The sequence below is a fragment of the Nicotiana tomentosiformis genome, chromosome 3, assembly GCF_000390325.3.
Source record: "Nicotiana tomentosiformis chromosome 3, ASM39032v3, whole genome shotgun sequence".
Classification (NCBI taxonomy): domain Eukaryota; kingdom Viridiplantae; phylum Streptophyta; class Magnoliopsida; order Solanales; family Solanaceae; genus Nicotiana; species Nicotiana tomentosiformis.
In genome coordinates this window covers 107,996,552-108,012,382 of record NC_090814.1, presented here as the reverse complement: position 1 = coordinate 108,012,382, position 15,831 = coordinate 107,996,552, and positions in this window count along the sequence as shown.

The window sequence follows — 15,831 nt, the reverse complement described above, 5'->3', positions numbered from 1 at the left end:
AAAAAAAAAAAAAAAAAGTATCTTTGTAGATAGTAATAATCCCCTGTGGTTTTTCTTTGTGCCTCGGTTCTTTTCCATGGGATGTAGTTTGAACCGGGTAATTTTGTTTTCTTTTTAGAGTAGAGTAGGAATGTAGGGAATAAAAGGAGGAAGAATGATGAACCTAGGTGACCTTGACTTGGTTGATACTGGCATATTTAAGCTTTTACATATGTAATATCTTCCCTTCTCACTCTGAAATTATTGATGATGCCTTGTTAAAACGGATAGCATGTTTTGTTGCAGCCTATTTCTCATTTTTCTTGACTTATGTTCACTTTGCGTTTAATGCTTAATATCTCGTTGCTCCGTGAATACTTGCATTGTTTGAGAGTCGGAATGTGACCGTCCTTAGCGAGTCATGTGCCATGTGTGGTGAGGTTTTTGTGTAGTCCATGTAATGTACTTGTGTCTAGAACTTGCCCGGTATGTGAGTTGAAGCGAAATTTTAGGTGATGCTCGGTTTGAAAAATGATTTTAGGCTTTCTTTGATCTTTTTGAGCTTATTGCTTATCACAAATAAAATCTATCCCTAGTTAAACCTTTTGAGCCTGTAGACCTTTTATTTGGTACCCACATTACAAGCCTATACCCTTTTTATTCTTAATTGACATTGTTTTGATCCTTTTACCTCTTAAAGCACTTTAATTGTTAGATGAGCGCTAAAAGAAGTAAGAAGGGACTAAGTGTGGGGTGACTTTTGAGTGGAACCAATGAAAGAAAGAAGGGTGCACTTATTTTGTAAAATAATACGCCACTAGAGAAAAAAAAAAGAAAAAAAAAGAAAGAAAAATATAGAGGAATAAATTGTTGTCTTATTCTTGCTAGTGGGTATGAATTAAAGTAGTGCTTAAAGAAAGAGGAAATATTGTTGGGGTGATATTATTTGTGAAATTGAAGTGGTGTTGAAGAATTTGCGCTTAAGTTATTTGATGATGTGTTAAAGTGCTTAGGAAGTTGAGTCACTATTCCTAAAATATATCCTACCCGTCCCTTAGCCCACATTACAACCATGAAAAAAGTCCTAATTGATTTTAGATCGAGCGAGCTTACATTAGTAGAGATTTACATTAAGGGCAAGCCTATGGTACCAACTGCATGCATGCGACTTCTTTTTGTGAGAGTGAGCGATTTTCTTTGTGAGCATGAGATTCGAATGTGTGGATTGATTCTACTCTCTTTGCTTTTGTTGTGAGGGCACATGGTTTCACGAGGGATAGGTAACGTTATTAGACTTCTCTATGATGTTGGTTGTTCAAGCCATGAGTGCATTGTGACATTGAGTCGGTTTTTGAGGTTAGGATTGTTGTGAGCATGTTGTCTTTGTTCGAATATGTTTAAAGAAGGGCATAAGAAAAGGGAAGTGTGTTGATGCATAGTCTAGAGCCTAATTGTAGCAAATAACCACGGTCATAGGTGCAGTGTGCTTTGAACGATAAGAGTTTAATTTTGTTTCGTCTACTATATGATGGTTTGTTCGAGGACGAACAAAGGTTTAAGTGTGGGGTAGTGATGTTTGGCATATTTCGATATGTGTTAATGTTACTTTACCCATGCTTTAACCACTTTTTGATGTTATTTAATCTTTAAAACACCCAACATGGTGTAATTATTGGTTTGATGACTAATTAAGTTATGTGTGACGATTTAAGGTGTTCGGAGTGCAAAATATGAAGAAAAGGTGGTTTAGCTAGAGGAAGAAGGGTTGGATGCGTCGCATCCAACCTAGGAAAACATCATCCTGCATGCAACCTTAGCAGTGAAGTTGTGCCATCGCGTCCACCATCGCATGCGAAGCTGAGAAATAGAGGACAAGGTGGATGCGTCGCATCCGCCTTCGCAGGCAAAAATTGAAATGGAGGACAAGGTGGATGCGTCGCATCCACCTTAGCATCAATCCCTGAAGCCGAATTGGACTAGGAATGGGAGAGCTTTGGCCCACGACTTTTGTACGCAATATATAAGCTAAAAACGCCTCTTTTAGGTTATCTAACATATTGGGAAGAGAAAAAAAAAAAGCCAGGAAAAAGCTGTGAAGGCCGGAATTCATCAAGTTTCATCTTTCTCCCACCAAACTTAGTAATTTTTATGTTTCTTTATATGATTTGTTGTTTGGCTACCATGTCTATGTGGAGCTAAACTTCACGTTCTAGGGTTGTGGTTCTTTCATGACTATTGTTATTTGGATATTGATTTTGACTTCTTGATTTATCATATTAGTTTATTTATTCAATCTTGCACTTAATTATTTAATTGCTTGATCACCAATTGAATATTATCTACGAATCTAGAATTGAACTCGAAAGTGGGAATTCTATATTGCATATAGGATTGAGTAGGGCAAGTTCTTGAACTCGGGCATCGGGGAACGGATTCGTGGTTAGGATAGACATATACCTAATTACCTTGCTTGGTTGATTTACAGGAATTATAAATGCGTTCTTGTTGATTCTAACTCCATAGACATATAGGCGTTAGGTTAGCTTGAATAGGCGAGTAAGAACTCGACAGATTCTTATGAGCAATATTAACCCTGTCAACCAATAAGCTAGATAAATTAGTCGGTCAATTCAATTGAAGAATACAATAGGATTGTTAGATAGACCATAACCCTAGATCGTTTTCATTACATTGATATCATTAAAATCTGCTCTTCCTCTGTTCAAAGTTTATTATTTATATTTTTCTTATTTAATTAGTTAGAATAAAATATTTTTAGATTTAATTCTTATTTAGATAATTAAGATAGGCTAATTTAGTTAATAGCTAATCATAAGTCCTCGTGGGTTCGACATCCGACTTTGAGTCACTTTATTACTTGACGACCGCGTATACTTGCGTGAGTGTGTTTGGTCGCAACAATTAGGAATACACACTTTTAATTTATCTATTACACCGGAATGAAGCATAAGAGACTTGGTGACAATTTCGTTGAATTGGTACCTGAGCTCGGAGTTAGAAGATCTACCACGATTTTTCTTGGTGACATAGTCATAAACTTCTCCACAAAACTGGTAATCAAATACTAATTGCTGAATGGTTAAGTAGCAAAATCTCTACTTCTTTGACAAAACACTCGTTCTTATAGCTTCACGTATAGGCATTTTCCCTAGAATGCAATTTGTTACATCCCTTGGCAAGTTGCTAATTATATCTTCTTCATCAACAATTGATTCCTGGCTTGTGTCTGATGGAGACATTCTTCCTAAGAATTAGAACCAAATACACCAGGTTAATCATCTCTACTTTTTAATTTTCCCATGGAAAATATACAAAGGGAAAACATGGAGCAAAAATACAATAGATGACTCAATAAAACAGCATAATTATTATAACAACTACATGCATTAACGTTCCATTTCAGACTTGAAGAATCCTTTATGTCTCAAACAAGAAAAATAAATCAACATAGAGTAATTCAAAAGTAGAGTGGCAAGGAATTTTATACTTAATTTTAGCGTAAGATAATCTCATCAAACCCAAAATCCAAAAGCCACTGAAGCAAAAAAGTCAAGAATCTTCTCCTAGGAAAATCTAGTTTTAAATTATAGGAAAAGTTTTGAGTGAAGAACAGAATCGAAGAAAGAAAATACGTGGAATAAACAAATAAATACTGATTACAGACTAAAGTAAAACATACATACAATTTGTTTCCTGTTAGAGAAGTAGAACAGCCGCATAAAAGTGTAGTTCATCCAACAACGATGGGGCTATTTTACTGCTTTATTTCACTTTCGATAGTAGTATTACCATTTAGAGAGTGAAACAATTATTCTTATTCCATTCCAAGTCAACTCAATTATATTTTTATTCGTAAAATATATTTGTTTACAATTTTAGAGTCTAAGATATTTTTATTTGACTATAATTCTTGGTCAAATATTATATAAATATTTTAAAGTATTGACTATTATGACTTATAATATTTTTTATATATTTATTGAATGTGAATCTTTTCAAAAAAGAACTTAAGAATTCTATGTTAAAATTTTTATTGAAAAGCGAGTCATTGTACTATTACAATGTCTCAAGTCGGGCGGCAATCTAGTCCAACCTATCAAGAAAGGAGGCAATAAACATGAAATTTGAAAATCACGTTAAAGCTATATCAAACCATTAGAGAGGGAAATTTTCTCTTTTTTTTAATCCTCAATCAGAGAGGTCTTTTGAGAAATTAAAATTCTTTTTTTTTTAACGGTAATATTCAAATGAGCTTGTGTACATCTCGATTAATTCATTAACGGTAATATTACACTAGTGCATGGGAAGTGATAGAAACTAAGAGTCCACTAAACTGTATAGAAAACCCGATTCTCTAACAGTTCTCACAGAACACACACACACAATTGTAAGTAAATAACACAACAATATTTTACGTGAAAAACTCCCAGTTCACGGGATTAAAAACCACGACCTACACTTTTCAACTTCACGAACCGAGCAACTTTAGATTACAACCTATTGTAACCTAGGAATCAAACTCATAATCCTTCACCTACTTGCAATAACTATATTGCAAGCATCTTTGTAATAACTCTATTACAAAGCAACAAACCTTGACTAACTCTAGTCAAGAAACTAAACCAAACAGTGGTTTAAATCTGTCCTACAAAGACACTTCTTGAAAGTAGTATAAGATTACAAATGAAGAACAAATAGCAAAGACTCAACAAACCTAAGGACTTAAGATATCTTCAACCTTTGGATCTGGTCCTTGAGGTTGCAGCAGCTTTGTTCTTGAGAGAGGTTGTGGCTAGCACTTGAGAGAATATTTTATTTTGATTTGCAAGTGTTAGACAATGAAATCCATTGCCTCATGTTCATAATATGTGTGTGTGAGGTCATTGGGATGATGTAAGCAAATATCTGGTACAAGGCATGTCCCATAAAATGACTGATGCACTGTTGCGTGTGCAGTGCAACAGTGCAACGACTTTAACAGCTGTAAGGAGTTGACCTGTACTGTGAACGGAGGGACTGATCTCTATATGTTTCCTCTACTGTTTCCTTTGTTGTTCCCTTAAATAAAATCATTGAGAGTTAAATCAGACATCTAACTAGTTACTTTGAATACAAAAGAACTAATTGTTTCAGGTTCCTTATCTCGTTCTCTCATGAAGTTTGTGAAATTATCAAAACAAAAATGTGATGACTCAAAGTGTCATCTTTAAATTTAATAATTAATTATATATTTTAAGACCTCAAAAAGTACTATTTATCATTTCTCGACTTGCATGCGCAGTCCATATAATTATCCGGAAAGTTTTTGTGTGAAAAATGGATTAAAATGCGAAATAGAGCTTTAAAACTCAACTGAGTTGACTTTGATCAACATTTTGAGCAAACGAACTCGAATCAGTATTTTGACAATTCTGGTAGGTCTGTATCGTGATTTGGGACTTGGGCGTATGCCCGGAATCGAATTCCGAGGTCCCTAGCCCGAGATATAGAATTTTGATGAAAAATTAAAAGTTTGAAAGCTTAATAATTTTTAAGAATTTATTGATGTTGGATTTATTGACACCGGATCCTTATTTTGGTTTCGGAGCTCGGTAAAGGTCTACTATAATATTTATGACTTGTCTGCCGAATTTAGAGAGAAACGGAGTTGATTTAACTTGATTCAGACGTCCGGTTATAAAAATATAAGTTTTAAAATTTTCTTGAAAATTTCCTTTGATTTGGTGTCCGATTCATAGTTCTAGGTGTTAATTTGGCGATTTGATCGCGCGAGCAAGTTCGTATGATATTTTAGGACTTGGGTGCATATTTGGTTTGGAGCCCCGAGGGTTCGGGTGAGTTTCGGATAGGCTACGGGATGATTTCGGACTTAGAAAAATCTAGTTTTCTGCAGACTCAGTCTTCTGGTGTGTTCTTCTTCGCGTTCGCGAAGGTACTCTCGCGAACGCGAAGAGTAAATTGGACTGGCATGTTTTTTTCTTCGCATTCGCGACAGAGGGAATGCGTTCGCAAAGGGTCGAGGTACAAAGCTTCGCGTTCGCGATTAAAGCCTCGCGTTCGCGAAGGGGAAATGACCGGAGAGAAATTTGCCTTCGCGTTCGCAAAAGGCAGCTCGCGTTCGCGAAGGCCAAGCCAGGCAAGCTTCGCATTCGCGAAGAGTAAAATTGGACAGCACATATTTGTGCTTCGCGAACGCGAGGCACTGACCGCGTTCGCGAAGGGTAAAAATCCGAGAAAACAGAATTTAAGTTGTGGAAAATGGGATTCGTCCCATTTTCAACCATTTTCTATTTTTAAGCTCGGGTAAGGCGATTCTTAGCCGATTTTCACGAGAAAATATTGGGGGTAAGTGTTCCTTATCCTATATTGAATATATTTTATAATTTCATACTCATTTATATCATGAATCCGTGAAGTTTTGGGCGAAAAATCAGATTTTTTGTAAAATCTTTCAAAAACATAAATTTAAGATTTGAAGGTCCATTTGACATTGGAATTTGATAAATTTTATGTGGTTGGACTCGTATCGGAATGGGTGTTCGGATTTCGTAAGTTTTTTCGAGATTTGATACGTGAGCCCCACTGTCAAGTTTTAAAGAGAATTTCGGATTTTATCCAAAAAATTAGTAAATTCATATGGAATTAATTCCTCTGATTCGTATTGAGTATATCGAATTGTTTGTGAATATATTTGACGCTTTTGGAGACATGATTATTTAATTTATGTATCTTAATTATTACTTGATATTTAGCATATTAAATATTAAATTGCCTATTTTCTCCCTGATTTTCAAAATAAATTGCTACTTATCATTGTTTGTTTCATAAATAAATCATAATTATTGTATGCTTATTGTCTTATAATTTCATATTAGTTGTTGCATTTATTGGGGCAATTTCTTTTATAAGAATTGGTAAATGAATATATTGGAGGAGCGGGTTGCACGCCGCAATGGAAATTAAAATATATATATATTGGGGGATCGGATTGCACGTCGTAATAGACTTATTAAAAGTCTATATTAGGGGATCGGGTTGCATGCTGTAATAGACTTGTTTAAAAGTCCATATTGGGGGATCGGGTTACACGCCGCAACAGACTTATTTAAAAGTCTATATATACTTGATTAAAATAAATATATTGGAGGATTGAATATGAATATATTACGGGAGCAGGTTGTACGCTGCAACGGAAATTGATTGAAATAATAATTGGTTATGACTATGAGTTGGCTTCAACTATTAAAATGAGCTACATGATTTATTTCTATTATTGTGGTTATCACTATTATTGCGTACAGGTTAATGTAAGTGACCTGCCTTACCCTCGTCACTACTTCGTCGAGGTTAGGCTCGGCACTTACCAGTACATGGGGTCGGTTGTACTGATACTACACTCTGCACTTCTTGTGCAGATTTCGGAGTTGATCCCAGCGACGTACCATAGACTTGCTCGGATTTCAGCTATTCAGAGGAGACTTGAGGTATAACTGCACAGCGTCCGCAATTCTGAAGTCCCCGTCTACTTAATTTTAGCTGTGTGTTTGTTTCTGGACAACTTTATTTTATTCAGACCTTTATTTGTATTATTTCAGAAGTTTGTGCACTTGCGACACCAAATTCTGAGATGGTATTTAGATACCGTAATTTTTGGATTATTCACTACATTTTAAACTTTACTTCCGCATTGGTTTCTTTGTTGTTAATTATTGAAAATTATTTAGAAATGGCTAATATTATTCTAACGTTGGCTTTCCTAGCAAGTAAAATGTTAGGCACCATCACGGTCCCGAAGGTAGGAATTTCGGGTCGTGACAAAAAGACACATAACTTATCAATTTTTCCTTTTTTGATGATGACAAACTTAGAGTTGATATTCCCCCTGAGAACCAGATCTGCACATTGTTCCCTCTACGAATCAGCCATATTCCCCCTGAGAACCTGTTTCCTCCCTTTCAATTTTTAAGTAACATATCTGTTGTCAGTGTCAGTCAATACAGTGCAATAACTTTTACAAATGTAGAATTGACTGTACGACGACCAAGGGAACTCATCACATCCGGTCCCTATCTGGTTCCTCGAGAGCGTTTGGCAAATCATCAAAATACAAGATAGCATAACTAATCAATTTTCCCTTTTTTGATGATGACAAACTTAGAATTGAAGTTACCCCGAGAACCAGATCTCCATATTGTTCCTCCTGTAAAATAGCCATACTCCCGTTGAAACCTTTCCCTATCTGGTTCTCATATGAAGTTTGTTAAATTATCAAAACACAAAGGCACATAACTCATCAATTTTTCTATTTTTGATAATGACAAACTTAGAATTGAAGTTCCCCTTTAGAACCAGATCTCCATATTGTTCCCCCTACAGAATATCCATATTCCCCTATTCAATTTTCTTCCCCTTTTTGGCATTATAAAAAAGAATTAGCCGAATAAATACAAAAAGAAGTCCAGCAAAGTTAACTCATGCCACTTGTGTGCACACAACATAGCTAAAAACAAAACGCAAGAGTATAACATGCATTAATAGACGATGGTGCTCATTAAGTTAGGGAAAAAAATATTCTAGCAATACCATAATTACAAACATACACAAGTCAAACAAAACTAGAGTACCACAGTCAAAGGGAAGGACAACAAAAGGACACGATAAGATTAAATAATAGCTGGCAAAGGGGTAAGATAGTGGACATTGGATGGAGAAGGGAAGGACTAGGAAGCAAGGGCTTTGAGGAGGCTATCAATGCAAGCATTAACAACCCTTTGATCGTTGATCAGCTGCTCATTCAGGTTCTTCACTTGGTTCCTCAACTCCACATTGTCAACTTTTAGGTAGGCAACTTCTTCTCCCCAAGCATTGCTGGAACCAGGTTCCTTACTGGCCTGATTGAGCTTAGACTCAAGAATAACATTCTGCGCTTTCCACCGCCTAATTTCCCCATTTGCAACATTCTGGGCATCAATAAGCTGAGAGATTTTGGAATCACTGTCTATTCCCCCTTTTTGTCAACATACTCATATTCCTCCAAGGTGTTCATTGAGAATATTTATTTACGAGTTCCCACAACTGCTCTCCCCAAGGAGACCTCAAATCGTTCAAAGACATTTGTGAGAAGAAACCCATATGGCAACCCATGATTTTCATCCTTGAAGTCTACTATTTTCTTCATGCGTTCAACTAAAATCCCAGGCAGATTGAGGGGAGTTTAACCATCCAGTGCCTCCAATAGAACCAGGTCTGCTATAGAGGCAATGTATCGCCTTTCAGCTCTTAGTAGCATGACCTTATTCACCAACTCGAACAAGAGTTGGTATTCCGGAAGCAGTGCCTTCTTGTGCACCCGTTCCCCTTGTTGAACAACTTGAGGCTTGAGAATAAACTTCCTAAAACATGGGGAATGGGTTCCCTCCACAGCTGAGAGCCCTCTAGCAGGCACCCTGATCTCGTCCAAGCCATACCTCTATTCGAGGTTATGAAATGGTTGATTGCAATAATAATACCCAACAAGGAGTCGAGATCGAATCCATAGGGAGCTGAGATGGCAATTGGTAGTATATATTTGGATAGAGCACGTGAAGTATCTAGATTGCACTTCGACAAATATTGTTTTGTTTGTATTTCTAAAATTACGCTAAGGATTGCAATTCTAATATATAAAATTAGAGAATATTATTTTTGGATTTTTTTAAATATATAAAAAGGCCTAGGGCTATGACCTTCACCTAGGTGTTTGCCTAACGGGTTATAAACTTTAAAACTTGTTTTGTTAGTTGGGGTGTATTATAGCTATCAACACTCAAGTACCCAATCAATACCTCTCAGTGAGAGAGTGATTTTGCCCAATTTAGCTTTCTCAAGTCCAAATGAGTATTGAACAAAACAGTTGATAAAATGCTCAAGTCGGGTTTTACTATCTCTAGGTTCAACCCTTTAATTGGGACTATCAGTCTCTTGATTTTATCCCAAATTCTTGTTAGCCAAGTTTTTCTAGACAAAGTCTCTCTTTCTCAAGTAGAGACCAAGTCAAATAGGCATGAACTAATGTTTGCAACCATTAATTCTACAATTAAAAGCAAGAACAAGGCTAAATAATAAGCACCCAACCATAAACAAGCCATAAATCAAACACCCATTAGGTTTACACACTAGGGTTGGGTCACAACCCTAGCTAAAAATCTAGCTAATCATAATGGGTATAGAAGAAAATAAAGAAGAAAAGATGATAAAACTCATATTGCAAGATTAAAAGATAAAAATCCAATGTTAAATCACCAAAGTAAGCTAAAGTTGCCTAAAGAGGTAAGGAAAAACGGCTACAACACTTTCAATATTCAAAACTTGACCTAATTTTATGAAAGTAGTCTATTTATACAAAGCTGGAATTTTTGGATAAAAATGCCCTTTCGGAGGTTCTGCAGCCGCACAACTCCATGTGCGGTCTGCACTTCTCTTCAGTCTTGACAGGAGTTGACTCTACGGCCGCACAATTCTGGATTGTGGCCGCATCTCTCATGTTCTGCGATCCGCACAATTCTTGATGTGGCCGCACAGGGCTCTTCTGCGAACCACACAATTTGGAAGTGTGGCCGCGTAGCTGACTTCTGCGGCCGCACAATTATTGTGCGGTCCGCATTTCTTTTTGAGCTTGAAATAAGACTCTATGAACTTTGGCTGTTGCATAGCTTCTGCGGCCACACAATAATTGTGCGGTCCGCACTTTGCACTAGGACTCTGTTAAATCTCCTTCATATTCTGTGGCCGCAGATGAAAATCTGCGGTCCGCACTTGAGCTTTTGTGCCTGATTTTTATTCTTGAGTTAAGATCACTCATTCTTAAGTTAGATTTTATCTTAGTGGCTCATTTTCCAATACTCCTGCAATTAAGCATATTTCATCAGTTTTTGGGAATATAATTAAATACTTTTGGACAAAAACGAAAGCTAAAAGGCGTTAATAAGTAGTCAAAATCCCCACTTATCACACCCCAAGAATATCCTCGAGCACAACCTCATTAATCACAAATTCTACCCTACTGATCTTCAAATAGATGGCATCACCTTCCACTATGAACAAATCAACATAGAAACTGCGAACTTCCTCCTCATAGACCTTTCGACTCTGAACAGTAAAGTGATGAGTCCACTTTTGGAAGTCGCATATTTCAACCAACTGCCTCATTCCAAACTTATCAAGAATGTCAGGGTCAAAAACTCTGCCGCATAGAACTTTCTGCTTTTTAAATTTTTCTTTCCTTTCAAGCTCAGACACATCAACTCTGGCCCTCTTTGAGAAACTAGGTTCCTCACAGCTACTTAGCCTCTTTCTCAGTGGCCTTTTTTTCTCAACAGTTTTCTTCTTTTCAACAGACTTTTCCTTTTCAACTCCTTCGTCACCACCAACCCCAGCAACTTTTGCAAATAGGCCATCCTCACTATCATCAAATTCTCCTGCAAACACAGACTTCATCTCAGAGTACACAACCTCTAAAGGGACTGTATCAAGGTGAGGAGAAGATGAAGGGTCAGTACTTCCCAAGGGCTATCTAGTTGAGCTTGGAGTTTCATCCCAGGTAGGAGCTGAGAACTCCTCGTGGGCAGAGGACTAGGCCCCTCTGTAGGCTCCCCTGTAGTACTGACCGATGCTTGGTCACTTTGAGACACATTGTCCCCATTTCCTCGTTCACCCCCCGAGTCTCAGTACCACATCACCAGACAAAGAATCCCCAACTAGACATTCTATAGCAACATCAGTCAAACTGTTTTCACCTATCTTACCCACAATAATTTCCAACAATGTAGTATCAGTAAAAGAGAATTGAGCATTACCTGATATTGAAGAATTCATATCAAAACCCTGAGCACATTGAGTTTCAGAAACACCAGACACAATACACAATCCACCATACATGAACCGACACTCCTATCTAGATGGTTGTGCTTCGAGATACAGAGACACAACAGGGATGTCTTTAGTAGCTTTGGAAGACTCGGATTATGGTGAAAACATGGTTGATTTTGAGAGAGGGAAGACACAAGAAGATGGTTTAGGGTATTTAGAGGGAAAAGAGGGATCGATGACAATAAGGTGTGAGAAAAAGGAATGGGTAGTCGGGTCGGTTTAAGAGGTATGATAAGAAGCAAAGGCAATTAATGATGTGACACGCTAGCAGTTCAAAATGCATATGAGTGTAATAGGAACTACTAACCTGAGTCATGGGAACCAGGTTCCTTGACAAATTTTGAAAATGTGAGCATCATCTTTCCAAAAATTTCCAATGTCATTAGCCACTTGTTTGTCCTATAGTTGCCATGTGTGTTTACCTGTAACGGCATAGAATTGAGTTAGAAGTTGCGAGAAAATACTTTTTAGAAATTTACCTTACCATCCTTTCATAGTCAATCATCGAGGGACCAGGTTCTCTTCCATATTAAGGGCACTTGTATTGTCACATATCAGTTGCCCACAATAAGAGAATACACCAAAGTTTTCCAATCGTTGTTTGATCCACAGTAGTTGGGCACAACAGGAGGCAGTTGCCACATATTTAGCTTCTGTAGTAGAGAGGGCTATAATATTTTGTTTCTTTGTACCCATGAAATCAAGCAATATCCCAAAAAGTATATCACGCTAGATGTGCTCTTTCTATCCACCAGATAACCAGCATAATCAATATCAGCATACCAAATCAAGTCAAAATTATCTCCTGAGGGATAATAGAGGACCAGGTCATGCGTTCCTTTGAGTTACCTCAGAATTCTTTTGACAACTTTCAAATGAGATTCTTTAGGACTTGATTGGAATCTAGCACACAACCCAACATTAAATAAAATGTTAGGTCTATTGGCTGTTAGGTACAAGAAAGATCAAATGATACCCCTGTCACGCCCCAAAATTGGGGAACGCGACCGGCGGTCAACCGAGTGAACCCGACCAAGAAAGCATGTTAGATTTCCTTCTACTCAACTCATCCATGAATGGAGATAATACATATTTTCATTAATTAGACAAAAGGGTGTTCATGTCTATAATACCAATTCACTTACCAATAGTTTCATCATTTTCAAAGTCTCAAATGGAACAAGTAATACAACCACAATATGATATAGTTTGACTTTCCCAGCACCAATACACAACCCACACTATGTCTACGGAGTTTCAATCAATACAGAAGAGTACTAGGATAATGCCGGCAACAAGGCCCCGGCTATACCTCAACCACAAAGTACATGAGAAACAAAATATACATGAACCCAAAGTGAAGTGGGGCTCACCAGGCCTCTGCTGGGAGGAGAGTGTACCACTATCACTGATCAATGCCGCATACTATGGAACCACCTGTATCCATTAAAAGATGCAGCGCCCTCGGCAAAAGGGAAGTGAGTACATGTGGAATAGTGCTCGTATGAAAGGCAGATTGAATAGTAACTCAAATAAGTGGCATTTAAGGTACATCAAAAGACACCAAAGTACACCCATAAGGTTTGCACACTAGGTTGGGTCACAACCCTAGCTAAAAATCTAACTACTCATAATGGGTATAGAAGAAAATAAAGAAGAAAAGATGATACAGCTCATATTGCAAGATTAAAAGATAAAAATCCAATGTTAAATCACCAAAGTAAGCTAAAGTTTCCTAAAGAGGTAAGGAAAAATGGCTACAGCACTTTCAATATTCGAAACATGACCTAATTTCGTGAAAGTAGTCTATTTTTATAAAGCTAGAATTTTTGGACAAAAATGACCTTTCGGAGGTTCTGCGGCCACACAATTCCATGTGCGGTCCGCACTTCTCTTCAGTCTTGACAGGAGTTGACTCTGCGGCCGCATAATTCTTGATCTGCGGTCGCGTAATTCTGGATTGCGGTCACATCTCTCATGTTCTACGGTCCGGACAATTCTTGGTCCGGCCTCACATGGATCTTCTACGGACCGTACAATTTGGAAGTGCGGCCGCACAATTATTGTGCGGTCCGCATTTCTTTTTGAGCTTGAATTGAGACTCTCTTAACTTTGGCTCTTGCATAGCTTTTGCAGCCATACAATAATTATGCGGTCCGCACTTTGCACATGGACTCTGCTAAATCTCCTTCACATTCTGCGGTCGCAAATGAAAATCTGCGGTCCGGACTTGAGCTTTTGTGCCTGATTTTTGTTCTTGAGTTCAAATCACTCCTTCCTGAGTTGGATTTCATCTTAGTGGCTCATTTTCTAATACTCCTATAATTAAGAACATTTTATCAGTTTTCGGGAATACAATTAAACACTTTTGTACTAAAACAAAAGCTAAAATGTGCTAATAAGTAGTCAGAATCCTCACTTATCAACTCCCCCAAACTTAAGCTTTTGCTTGTCCTCAAGCAAATAAGGTAATTCCCACCTCCACAAGATAATAGCTATTCCAACTAATCAAAGGTGAATCAAACACACATCAATTGGGACCAACAATTACCCACAACATTTATGAATTATCAACAAGGCAATGATTTGAAGTCTTAAGCACAAATAGTTCTAATGTGACACTTGAGCATCAAGAGTTGACTTTACTCATCAATGAAGTTCACTCTTTCATGTAGATCATTGTGGATCCCAAAATCCTCCTCCTCTACTCCCTGTTAGCATATCTCACTTAAGAATGTAGCACTCAATTCAAGGATTTGTGAAAAGTTCAGTCATCTCTCTCAAAAGAATGTCACAAGTATGGCTCTAAGTACCATATGCTTGCCCCTCATGTAAATAACCACTAATGTAACTTCACTCGGCTTGAAATCACGTAGGTCTTTTTAGGAATATAATAAAGGCTTTTGGACTAAGGTAGGAAATGTTGGAATAGAACGGGTTCATCTTTCCTTAGCACTCCATTTTCTCTTTTTTGCTCATGCTTTGCCGACTCTTTGAGGCATTTTATTTTTCCTTAGGGGAACTAGAGAGACTTAACATCACTCTTTCTTGGTCATGATATTCACTTTCTCCTTCTTTGTTTTCTCCATGCTTTACATCGGTGCTTTTCTTTGAATCCCTTCAACTCTTCAAATTATTCACTTTCTTTTTGTATTTTTCTTTTGTTTTTTCTTTCTTTTTCTTTGCCTTTCCTTTTCTTCATTTCTTTTCTCTTTTTGTACCTTGATACCACTTTCAAACTCCTCGTCTCTCCCCCAAACTTATGTTTTAGCCAATTGTTTCTCAAGAGTGTGAAGAAAAGCTCGGGTGCCAAAAGAGGGTCACTACAAAATGGGTAAAGGCTTGTAACATGGTTATCAAATGAGAAAGGCTTTAGGCTCAAAAGGGTTGACTAGGGATAAATACATTGGTGGACCATGAAAAATTTCAAAACAGGTCAAGGAGAGCCTACAATCACTTCTCAAGCCAAGCAAAACATAAAATTTCGCCTAGAAACACATTTAGGGCAAGTTCTAAACCATTCGTAGGAGTATTTGGACTTGCAACAAAACATCTCACCTCTCACACAGCTGGATTGTCAAAGAGGATAGAGTTGGGGGCCCACAACAACCATTTTCGAGATTGAAAATCACTAATGATTCAACTAAACCACTCGATGATTGCTTAAGTCAACACAAGAGTCAAAAGGTCACTAACTAGAGCTATTTATTTCCAAGAACTTATTTTTAATCATAAGCATGTAGTTAAGTGTGTTAGTACCAAGTGAAGCATGCTTGACTCTTCTAGTTCGACTCAATTAGATCCTCTTATTCATTATTACTATTGTTCTTACCTAAACATCAAAAACAGACTCAATCCCTTAAGAAGGTTGTCACGCCATCCATCATTGGGAAGAGTCACCCGGTTCACAAAAAAACCACCTTT